The following is a 5648-nucleotide window of genomic DNA, read 5'->3' as shown; positions in this document are numbered from 1 at the left end:
GCCCACAGAGGCGTATGTTTTAAAAGTTTATGTATACATACATATGTATCATGCATTTCATGTCAGTAGCCCTCAGAGGTACTCAGATGTTCCAGGTTGTATATTTTCAATCCCTGCTTACATTACTGTTCGTATTTATGGTTCCCTACCGTACATACTCAGTACTTTATTCGTACTGACGTCCTTTTGTTTGTGGATGCTGCATGTCGTGCTGGAGGCCCTAATAGATAGGCAGGTGCAGCTTCCCCACCATAGTAAGTTGTCCAGTTCAGCAGTGATTGGCGAGATTCCTTCTCTGGACTTGTCGTGGTCTTGGTATGCATTTTTGTTATAGACATTATGGGTATGTCGGGGCCCTGTTCTGGCTATGTTGCAACACTTATGTTCATTTAGAGGCTCATAGACAAGTGTCGAATCATGTATAGTTTAGTATGCCTTGTCGGCTGGTTTTTGTTGTATAGTCTTTCATGGTAGCATGGTAGCTCGTACCTTATATGTAGTTTCTTGATTGTATGGTCATCCCCTGCTATGTATGTTCATGCCATCATATTTTATTGTTGGTTGTCCATGATCCATGTCTACCATTTATACTGATCTCGTCAACCCTAAAAGATAACAAAAAAAAGGTTAGATAAAATGTACGATGGTGATCGGCAAGTATGGTCGGGTGCTAGTCATGGCCCTCCAGTTTGGATCGTGTCATCAAGTCTTCTGATTTCTCCGCATACAGATAGTCTCCACGTTTCCCATAATGAAGAGATGGGAAATGATTCTGACATTTGACTCCTTCAGCTTCTTTCAGCGACGACATACCGATGATGCGACTCCTGGCCTGAGCTTCGTGGTGATTGGACCTCCACGGTCTTGTGCTTTTCAACTTCATTCATTGAATATACATCTTTCCGTTCCTTCGCTTTGGGCATAGACTCCTATAGGCTTTTGCAAGTTGTATGTAACGACCCCTCGAGGGCTGCTTGTACACAAACCTTTATGAATAATAATTTACCCTATTGATTTTTGCTTTCAAACTTTGCTTTGTTTCTGTATGCTATCATTTTGTTCGGGGCCCTTTGAACACTTTCTTTTATTTGCTGGCTATTGATATCAGGCTTGGGCATGGGTATCCATCCCGGTGTTCTACTGATCAGCATAGCTCTCATCTGAACCCATCATCGTACTTCGGACCAATCTTGGATTGATCTGATAGGTTCGGGCTATCGAGGACCTCCGAGTTGTTTGGAGATCATGCGTCGAATTCTGGGACCTTCGGGAATGTTACCCTAGATAAAGGTCATCTTTGGGTACCCCGGGGGGCCCTATTGATCTTGATATAGATAGCCCCTTTAAATGTATAGGATAGACTTATGCTGAGGAGTTTGCCTGTATTCGGGTGCTTCCTTGGACCTTCATGGAGCTTTCGCGATCGGAGCTTCCTATGTTTATTCCTCTTTTCAGAAAGAGGGGATCATGAGACTAGGTACTTGCCTTGCGTCAAGTGTTGGCATTTAAAGTTTCCCGAAGTCCAACTTCTTTGGGCCGGGGGTTCTTGACGTAGAGTGCTATCTTGAGCTCAGAGATAATACGAACGACCCCTCGAGTGTTGACTCCTCGTTGAAGGATGCTTTCTGGATCGGGTATTGAATCGTCGATCTGTATCGAGAATGTTGGCTTCCCGGGGCCTGCCTCAGGCAGGCAAATCGTCGCTGCTTCTCGCATATATGTGGGGTGGCTTCGGCTTTTTTGCAAGACTTCACTATTTTTATATAGCCTCCTTTCTGCTTTGGCACGGGTTACTTCATCTCTTTAGGCGCAAAAAGTGTTGGTGCGCACGCTTGCTTTGACCTGTTAGTTTCACCATAGTCATGGAAACCATTTTGAGGCCGATCCGGTAAGGGACCGGGGGGTGGTGCTACTGCTCCTGGTGCTCAGGAACAGAGGGAGTTCGCTCTGGAAATGGTGTACTTGATAAGAGAGGAATACCTGGAGATGGCGAGGAGATACTGCGGGTGGAGTGAAGGGATAACACTGCAGGTACTTTCCCCAGATGAGGGCATTGCGGACTCTACCGATGGATTCTTGAGCGTATACCTATACCCTTTCGCATTTGGCCCCCTGATAGGGTCGTTCTTGATTTTTTCTTGAAGTATCGGGTTACCCTGGCACAGATTCATCCGTCATTTTGGCGAACGGCGTTGATGATAAGGTTCTTCGCGGAGAAGGCCGGGTTTGAATTCACGCTTGATCACCTTGTCAGGCTATATCGGCCCTTTCATCGTCGAGGCCTGCTAACTCTGAAATGTCGCTCGTCCACACCCTTTGTTATTGATGATGAAGAAAGAGGGGATCGAGAGTGGGCGAGTTGGTTTATCTGGGTCCAGACGACCGACATTATCCCTGTGGAGTTTTTGCCATTTCCCGAAGGGTGGAATTATGCACGTGTATGAGGCATTTGGTGCTTTTTCAGATTTCACCTATAGCGAAAATCAGCTGAGTAATAATGTTGTCTCCCTTGTTGCCGCAACTTCGTGGTCGCCGAGTGAAGTCCATGATCTGCCTAACTGGGTCCGGAAGCTGGTGACCCATTCATCCTGTGACGAGCGCAGGTGGCGAGCTGTACTTCGTACTGGATGGGGAGCGCAATACCAAAGTATATGCGTATGCTGCCTTTGCCTTGCCTTATTATACCCGAGGTAATATCTTCCCCTTCCGTTTGTGCTGGATTCGCCGTTTGCAAATATTGGGAGGTTCCTTGGGATGGGGCACCCGCGGTGTGATGGAGCCTTTAGTGGTGCTGGTCAGGCTCACATTTTCGAGGAAGGGGCGTCGCCCAGGTCCGCTGCTCCCGGAGCGCCTGATTCACGGCCGGCGATTCCTTTGAGCGAATACGTCGTGCCCGAGGTCGGTTATTCTGGGGCAAGATCAAGAGGAGTGTGTTCTGACTTCGAGGAAGTCCGTCGGCTTCAATTTGTGGTGAGTTCATGTACAGTTTCCCTGTGCCCCATGCCCTCCTCCCTCTATTGAACCTTCCTTGTACAGTCCTGTGATAGGCTTAGGTCTGAGTTGCACCGTCAAGGGGCCAAGCTTCAGAAAATTCTAGATGAGGGCGAATCCCTTAGGCTCCTTAGCAAGGAGAAGGAAGTTGAGCTACAGCATTGGCGATATGAGGCGCACCAAAGCTCAAACTATGAGAGCTATTTGATGGAGCAGGTAACTTTCTGTAGTATGTGCTTCGCTCCTTTCTAATCATTAAGGCTAACTGTTGATACCCAATTTCTCCCTGTATATTTTTTATATGCAAATTACCTTTCAAATAGCATATGTATGCATATATAAGTATGTCCAAGGGTTTTCATATTTTTCATAAATGTTTAAAGATTTTTAGTCCAATTTATTGCCCTATTTTATCAAGAAAAACCCAATAATTATTCCCCAAATTGTCATTTTTGGCAATTCACTTATTAGATTCTCATATTTATACTAAAATATAGCTAACATAATTTTTGCATAATTTTAAAAATTTATTTAGTATTTGTAAAGCTAAATTACATATTAATTGCAATATTAGCCTATTTTAAGATTTAATTATGTTTATAATTATAAAATTGACTCCAGTATTTTTATTTTTATAATTATATATTATTAATCATTTTAGTACCTTTAATTTATTTCCAGAAATTATTTTACTATTTTTTATAAAATAAATAACGGAAAATGGATATATAAATGTTAGCCCATTTGTATTTCAATTTTGGCCAGATTGGGCACCCCTAATTGAACCCAATTTCAGATCCCATTATCCGGCCCAAATCCTAAATTTACCCGACCCACGACCCTTTTAATAACCCGCCCGGACCCCCCTTTCAATCCCAACTGTTGATCATTTAGATCAACGGATCATACTCACCCTTTCCTTTTTAATTTCCCAATACCTCCCAAACCCTAATCATTTCTCACCGGTAGCCGCCCCTGGATTCCCCCTCTTCCAAATTCTCTCTCAGAAACCATAGCCACCTCCCTCCACTTCCACCCTAAAACCACCGGAATCCATGGCTTCCAAGGCCATAGAAGTCCTATACCGGCCTCTTATAACTCCTACACGCTTGGTTACTGAAGTTTCAAGGCTAGACCACGAAGAAGCTTGGCCCAGAGCTTGTTTGACTCGAGTTCTATGGCCATCTCTGGCCTTGCTCCGGCAAGCCATGGCTATTCGAGCCTGATCTCGACTTCTCCTGCTCAGATCAACGACTCTCCAAGCCTTTCTCACCATCTGGGTTCTTCTGAAACCCTAACTTTTGAGGTTCTTCTGATTTCTTTAGATCTGTTCTAGATCTGTGTTTTCCCTAAACTTTTAAACAGTTTCTCGAGATTTCTTTCAACAAACTATGCTTTCAAAACCTTTATCTTTCCGATTGAGGGTTTTTGTTAAGTTATTTAGATGCTTCTCTGATTTTTTTTTCTCTTGTGTGTTTCTTCTACTATGTTTCTTATTAGTTTTTTCTATTGTGATTTTTATGTGTCTCTCCTACTGTGTTCTTACGAGTTCTTCTGTTGTGTCTTCCTATGTGTTTCTTCTACTATGTTCTTATGAGTTCTTTTACTGTGTTTCACATATTGTTCTTTTACTATGTTTCTCATGAGTTTCTTCCACTGAAAGATGCATGTTAAAGGTCTTCGTTCCTTTCTGAGATCTCTCAACTTGTTTCGTTAGTATCTTTTCCTTGATTACTTGTCCTTTCATCTCTACGCTCGATTGATGGCAGGAACCCTAGAATTTGGGGATTCATTCGAGATTTGAGACCATTGGATAAGTGATTTGTTTGTTCTTCATCTCTGAACTTGTTTGATTTAAAAAAAAACCAAATTCTTTGAACCTATTTCGAGTTTCTGAAGTTATTTCATCTACTACTCGATTAGGCTTCCAAAGCTTTGTTTCGACCTTCGTTTGTTTATATGGTTCTGATTCCCTGTTTAACTCTTCTAAGGTCTTTCTACTGGACCCTTTGTATGCTATTTGATACTCTCTCTCTTCTATATTGCTGAGTTACTAAGACTGACCTATGTGACTACCATGTTCCTATAGTCTACTACTTATTGATTTTGCAATTGCATGGCGTTTTCTTTGTCCTAAATTCAGCCTCACATACTTGTGTGCTCTTTATATGTGCTAAACTTCCCTTTAAAATGGCTTTCAATTTCTGATTAATTTCAGACTTCCTTTGTGTAAGCTTGATTAATTTCTTTCCTTGTTTGCTGATTTCCCTGTTACTTGGTCGAAAACTTTCCTTACCCTTTCTGACTTGGTTTATTCATGGACTAGTAATTACAAATCTCTGACTCCTTGATTTACTATGTACTAATTGATTTTTACCTTATTTATTTAATCGTGTATTTCAAATTCATCCCTTAAATAAACTCCTATGTATCCACCCCTAATTGCCTACTTTGCACAAGATGCTTACTTGATCCCTTTCCTTAAATATCTTTGTTCATTACCGTTAAGTTTAAACTCATTAATTAAAGGAAGCCTTGTACTAATTGATTTTTAATTGATACCCAGTTCCTTAATTATTTTCTTACCTTCTTTCCGCCTGTTTTCACACTATAAATACCTGCTCTTCATTGACACAAACAGACCAACACTCATAGTC

This window comes from Nicotiana sylvestris, chromosome 10, assembly GCF_000393655.2.
Source record: "Nicotiana sylvestris chromosome 10, ASM39365v2, whole genome shotgun sequence".
NCBI classification, from domain to species: Eukaryota; Viridiplantae; Streptophyta; class Magnoliopsida; order Solanales; family Solanaceae; genus Nicotiana; species Nicotiana sylvestris.
Note: the sequence above shows the minus strand (reverse complement) of the source record.